Source organism: Suricata suricatta, chromosome 3, assembly GCF_006229205.1.
Source record: "Suricata suricatta isolate VVHF042 chromosome 3, meerkat_22Aug2017_6uvM2_HiC, whole genome shotgun sequence".
Classification (NCBI taxonomy): domain Eukaryota; kingdom Metazoa; phylum Chordata; class Mammalia; order Carnivora; family Herpestidae; genus Suricata; species Suricata suricatta.
The window spans coordinates 138,371,178-138,378,509 of record NC_043702.1 but is presented as its reverse complement, the minus strand read 5'-3'; positions in this window follow the sequence as shown (position 1 = coordinate 138,378,509).

The following is a 7,332-nucleotide window of genomic DNA, read 5'->3' as shown; positions in this document are numbered from 1 at the left end:
GGGATGAGGGCTTGGAAGACGGTGAGAGCCAGGGAGGCTAAGGCACATTTGCCGGGAAATCAGCGTGCATGGCTTTAAGGTTCCTCATTCAGACAGTCATCTTCTAAGACCCAGGGAGCCCCTAGCAATGTGTTCATATGGCAATAGGCTGCAATAAAATTTGTAAACGTGGGGATGTTAACTACAAATGGTTAAGTCTCTTTTCACCCCAACTTCCCCTCACTCCCTTCGGGTCTGGTGACGTTGAACTAGCTGTGGGCATCTGGGGGGTTTTGCCCAGAAAGCTTCACCAGAGCTGTATTTCTATATTGGGATATGTGCATGTGGCCTGCAGTCATTGCTGTCTAGAGTCATACTATCGCTAGCTGGATGGCTTCCAGGAGGGTCCCTACTGCCTAGCGTGCTAACTCACCTAAGAAATGTGCTGAGAAATGAACATTTTCACACTGCCCAGCACCAAACCAATGTGGACAGTGGAGAAAGGTTTGACATGTTTGGCCTCAGAGGCAAATCTAGGAAAATTCTTCAGATCATCACAAATGCAAAATCATAAGCCGAATTCTTGTATGTCTAGGCAAAACAGCATCTTCTGTTAGGAACAAGATCAACAATACGGCTTATACGATTATAAATATACCTTAGGGATTTTTTCTTTGCTAGGTAGTGTATTTGATAAAGCTTGATTATAAGTTTAATTGCTGTTTGGAAATATGCTCTGGAATATTTTCAATAAAAGTTAGAAAGTCCAGACTCCTGACCAGACCATCCTTTGTCATTTCTAAATTTATATATATATTAAAGAGCTGAGAGAAAATGTGTGTAAAATTAATGAAATGTAAAATAAAGGGGAAAAGATAAGCAAGATCAATAGAAAACCTTCTGACATCAAAAAAGCAAACTGTAAAAGCAAATTTCAGATCATACTAGAAGCAAAGACATCAGAAGAACAGTGTCAGACGGAAGCAATGAACAGACTCTTGTCCAGTCTGATTATGCAATAATGGAGTAGAGCGGACCAAACACACAATGGTCCGTTTACAAAAACATTTACAATTCTTGCTGTTCTCATCTGAAATACTGACATTGATGAGGGGAATGCACCACTACAGGGGTGATGATTGGTTAGTAAGTGTCATCAGTTCTAAGAATATTTAGGATGAATCAGTGGAAGAGAAAAGGAACTGCCCTGAAATATTACAACTCACACATTAAAAAACGTAGAGGTTTTTCCAAATATGAAAATTCTTTACAAAATGACATTAGCAATAATGTGTTGTGAAAAAAGTGATCTGAATGTTTCTTAAGTCAAATTTTCATCCCCCCTCCCCCGGAAACACTGGATTATCTTTTCTCTGGTTATAGAAGAATGACATTACAGAATCAGTGTCTCATGAAGAGGAGAACAAACATTATACAGCTTAAAACTGTAAGAAAAAAGCATTAGAGAGGTATGTCAGGGAGGTGATTAATAAAAAGATGGTATTTTTCCACTGTTTTTGGTATTTGTCAGATTTTTTTTAGTTTGTAATTTGTTGTACATTTTTTTAGGGTGAGAAAATTACTTTCTTCATGCCAGCCAATTATTGGGCAAAGCCGAATAGTGCAACTGGCCAAGAGTCAGCTAGCTGACTTTATAACCTTTGATATTTTTATGATTCTAGGCCATACATGATAGTAACATCTAGAAGTGATTGAAAACCACACAGAAGAAACGGACTTCCCATTATCCAAGCACCCATACAGAGATAACTCCATTAGTATTTCGGCATATTGTGATTAATTTTATTGTCAACTTTAGTGGGCAAAAGAACACCCAGATCGCTGGTAAAACATTATTTCTGGGTGTTTCTGGAAAAGATGGGCATTTGACTCGGTAGACTGAGACAAGAAGATCTTCCTTCACCGATATGGGGATTGTCCAAACCACCGAGGGCCCAAATGGACCAGAAAGGTGAGTTCCCTCCCTCTTTTTGAGCTGGGATGCCCATCCATCTTCTCCTGCCATTGGCCATCAGAGCTCCTGAGCTCCGTGTTTTTGGTCCTTCTGACTCTGGGACCACTTACGCCAGCAGCTTCCCACACCACCCCTCACCCCCAGTTCTCAGGCCTTTGGACTCTGACTAAATTATACCACCAGCTTTCCTGGTCCTGCCAGCTTGAAGGTGACAGATGATGGGACTTCTCAGCCTCCGTAACCATCTCAGCCAATCCCTGTAATAAACCCTGTCTTATTATACCTCTTTACACGACAATAAATATGCATCAACACCATCATTTTAAACACGCATGAAACTCCATTGTAGAGCTATACCATAGCTGCTCAGGTATCTATTACTCTGTTGTCTTCAATTTTTCCCTATGTGCAAACAACATTGCTATAAAAATCATTGTCTTAGTCAGCCTGGGCTGCCATAACAAAATACCACAGACTGGGTGATTTAAACAACAGAAATGCACTTCTGCACAGTTCTAGAGTCTAGAAAATCCAAGAACAGGAGCTGGTCATTTGGGTTTCTGGTGAAGATCCTCTTCCAGCTTATAGAAGCCTGCTTTCTCAGTGTGTCCTCCCATGGCAGGGAGAGAAAAGAGAAATGTCTCTCTCTTCCTCTTTTTTTTTTTAATTTTTTTCAACATTTAGTTTTGAAAGAGACAGAGCGTGAGCAGGAGAGGGAGGAGAGAGAGAGAGAGAGAGAGAGAGAGAGAGAGAGAGAGAGAGAGAGAGAGAATCTGAAGCAGGCTCCAGGCTCTGAGTGCAGAGCCTGATGTGGGGCTCGAAACCACAAACCATGACCTGAGCAGAAGTCTGACACGTAACCAACTGAGCCACCCAGGTGCCCCTCTTTCTTCCTTTTCTTATAAGGCCACGGGCTTATTTGATGAGGGCCCCACCATTATGACTTCATTTAACCTTAACTCCCTCTTAAAGACCCAATCTCCAGCTACAGTCACATTTGGAGCTAGGGCTTCGACCTATGAATTTTGGGAGGGACACAAAACAGTCCACACCAATCCTTGTACTCACATATTTTTGCACCTCTCTGATTATGGCCTTAGGTTTAATTCGTAGGACGAAGATTGCTAATTAAAAGAAATATACCTATTTTCAAGGTATTTGACATATATTGAAAAATGGCCTTAAAATCAACAGTCCTGCCAGCCGTGTATGAACATCCTACTAGCTAACTAGGAAACTCTTAGGTGGACTACAGTTGAACTTGTTGGATTCCTAGTAAAGAAGAAAAAGAAAAACAGGAACCAATATATATAAGATGAAGACATGCCCAAAACAACAGGTCAAGGGTTGTTTTTAGCAACTTTCCTTCCATAACCTTCTGGAAGGTTTCCTTCTGGAAACATCCACCAGGAAGCTGTCTCCCAGGTGCCTGGGACTGCCCAAGAGGCATGCAACCCAAGGCGAAGTTCTGGACTGTGTAGAGTCCAAAACACACCCCGACATTTCCTCCAGCCAAACTTCCCACCTGCAGACTTTTCTCCCCTGCAGCTCTCAGGGAGGAAAAGACGAAGAGAGCCAGTCAAACCTGGATGTTCATGTTACCTCTACTGAAGGTGTTTACATTCTACAAGGAAAAAGTTTTGATAATGCATTCACACAAAGGAAAGATCTCAAATAGTGAAATTTTAGACTCCTTGGCTTTAGGAGCGGGAAGAGATTTGGAGAGTGTGATTTTATCACACTGTGTTAGGTTATTACCCTCTTACGCCTATGTGTAGACTTGGCCCTGAAAAAGGAGAAAGGGAAAAAGAAAAAGGCCGGGATGGGGGGGGAAGGAGGAGAAAGGAGACAGGAGAAGAAGGAGGTATTTATGTGGGATGCCAGTGAGTGACCCTAGAAAATTCTAGAAAATTCTGGAAAAGAGGCTGGGAAATTTAAATGACTGGCCCATTATCTTTGTTCTGTCTCTCTGTCTCTCCCTGTCTCTCTGTCTCTCTCATCTCTGCAGCTCTGCCTGCCTCCTCGCCAGTGCTGCCCTGAGCTCCATCCTCCATCCTTGGCCCTACTTCTCTCATTTTGGGTCTTTCTCATTTATAGGGTCAACACACTCCTTATGCTTTTATTACATATATCTTTTGGCCATGTACTCTTTGACCACCTCTTCTTATAACAGCATATAATAATGCTTTTGGAAGTTACTTTTATAGAAGAGACTAGAGCAATCATTCAATCTTTTCTTTGATAGGCTCTATGTTATTGATAGTTGAGATACACAAATCATGTGATTCTATAGCGTGGTATACTTGCTGCTCACATCCTCAAAATATAGGAGCTCTGGTCAATTCTATTTCCTATGATTCTCATCAAGAAGTTTGTGTATGTATAATTGTGTCAGCTGCATCATCAGGTAAAACCCGGGACAGTGAGGACTTCCTCTTTGACTCGGCATCCATGAGAACCGAATCTTCCACTACTGCATAGCTAATAACTGGAAGACTCAGCCACCAATTAGCTTTGACTGAGTTTATTTCAAAGCTCTACTGCCTGCTTACTTCTGGTGACAAGTCTACAGGATACATTCATACCACAATAGCCTCTGCCCTCCACTTTCACATGGCCACATCACGTGGGTTGGCACAGCGGGTGTTAAGAGTATCTTGGAAACCATTCCTGTACCAGTCTCCTATCAGTAACAATTCTACTCCCAAACTAAATGTATACCAACCCAGCTCCCCTTTGCTGTCTCTCAAAAAATGCACACCAGCATCTCAGTGCCACCTGGCAGGAGAAGAAATATGTCAGGGAGAAAGCTGGAGGGGAAAGAAACCATAGTCTTAATTAATTGCAGTTAAAATATCTTTTTTGTTGCTGCTAATTTTATGCAAATAGATAACAAGTGAACATAGTGCTATGACCCCTTCCCGGGCCTTGGAAAGGTCTATGTGATGGGCTCACACTTTACTGGCTTCAGAGTAAATCCATCTCTGCTTTTTTTTTTTTCTAAGTGTTTATTTATTTACTTTGATAGAGAGAGAGAGAGAGAGAGAGAGAGAGCTGGCATGCGAGCAGGGGAGGGGCAGAGAGAGAGGGAGAGAGAGAACACCAAGCAGGCTTCACACTGTCAGCACACCAGCAGCCAATTTGGGGCTCAAACTCACAAAGCATGAGATCATGACCTGAGCCAAAATATAGAGTTGGACGCTTAACCAACTGAACCACCCAGGTGCTCCCATCTCAGCTTTGATTTCCAACCTTCTCTGGAATTCCTCCCTCCTTTCATTTCCCCTCCCCCACATCTTCCTTCACCTGGACCTTCCCTCTTCTGCCTCCAGACCATCTAAAAGTGCAAGTTTGCCACATGACTCTTGTATTTAAGACCTTTCCTTGTCACCAGGATGTCCTTTGTCACCAGGGTGAAGCCGTACTCCTCTTGGCGTCCGTGGCCCCTCCATCTCTCTGACTTTCTCTTGCTTCTAGAGCCACATCACCCCTTATGCTCACGCAGGACGACTGCTTGTGATCTTCCAGACCATGCCAAGTTGTCTCCACTCTCTGTGGCTTTTGTCTTTCTGCTGCCATCTTTTTTCCACATATATTTCCTTCCTACACCTAGCTCAGTTGACTTGATGAACATCTACTCTTTCACGGTATAACTTAAGCATCTCTCCCTCCACATAGACTTTCCTTGACAATCAAAATTAACTATATATCTTTTACTTCTTTATGAAGTTAAAATTTTCTACATTTACAAAACAAATACATGAATACACTCCCATTGTAAAAAGGGGAGACTCAGGGCACCTGGGTGGCTCGGTTGGTCAGTTGAGCATCCAACTTCCACTCAGGTCATGATCCCATAGTTCATGGGTTCGAGCCCTGCGTCAGGCTCTGTGCTGACAGCTCAGAGCCTGGAGCCTGCTTCCGATTCTGTGTCTCCCTTTCTCTTGGTCCCTCCCCTACTCACTCTCTCTCTCTCAAAAATAAATAAACATTAAAAAATATTTTTTGAAAGGGGAGACTCAACCATTATGGATAAATTAAGAATGATCACCATCCACAATTCCAGTTGTTAGTTCGGTGTGTTATCTTTCTAGTTCTTATATATATTAATTCCTCATTCCTTATTTACACATCTTTCATCCCCTACTAGATTAGAAAACCTATGAAGGCAAAGGCAATGTCTTATTCATCACTCTAGCCCCACTACCCAGCCCAGTGCTGGGATGTAGGAATAACCAGCACTAGAAATGAAAGCATCAAAGCACAGAGAGCTTAAGGAACTTGCCCAGATTACCTAGAAAAGTGTCAGGGTTGGCATTCAAACTCAAGTTAGAACATGGGATTGCTAATGTGATTACTATTAATAATCAATATATAATTAATACATAATGAATACCCACATTGGGGCTTGTAGCCTTTGGATGATAAGAGTGGCCCCCAGAGAAGGTCCCGTACCCAGCCTCAAAGCACATTAATGACTTAGAAAAGCACCATGGTAGCCTACTTCACACAATAATTAATTGCTTTTTCTTTTGTCCCCCTCCAATTTTGTTTCCTACAGAACGACATCTAGTAAAAGTGTTTTCACTAGTTATGCAATGCCAGCATCGAGTGCAGCCCTAAGTTATAGCACACCATCAGAATTAAAATAGCCTAGTATCTGAAGAGGTTACTCATTATTCTCTTTAAAACAATGAATTTGTGACTCACTCTTTTAAATAATTTCGCTCATTTCCTGTACAACCTACTGCTATCTGCAACTAATTTGTAATTTCCCTGAGGGCAGCTCCAACTGCTTGTTGTGTCTAGCACGGAGCTGGGCTTAGAGCACTGGTCACACATCTGCTGCTTGAATAAGCTGTGAGTGACTTCCACTGACAATGCCGTAGATTTTGCTAGAAAGAGAGCAGTAGCTTTGATATTCTCCCAGACACTCAAGATGAGTGACTGGGTTTGTTTCAAGAAATCTTTTTTCTCTCTTAACAATTGCCCATGTTCTTAGCCTCTTTAGGGCTAAAAGAGCCTTAGTTTGTGTAAAAAAGCAGCGCAAGTCTGCTTCTCAAAAGTATCTGGGCTAGTTTGTTATTTACCTCCTAGACCTCAGGTACGCAAACTTGGATTAAGCTTTATTCTTGATTCCTTCTACTCTGTCATCATTGGTTCTTTTAATCATTTATCTTTTTTTTACTCATTAATAACATAACAAGTATCTCTAAACCTACCATCAAATCCAAGAACCAGTACACTGACAATCTCTTTCATTCACTTTTATGCTCCTCCCTCTTCTATCCCCTTCCCCCTTCACTATCCTGAATTTTGTATTTGTCATTTTAGGCTTTTTAAATTAAATTTTTTATGTGGAGATATTTTAGATTCAC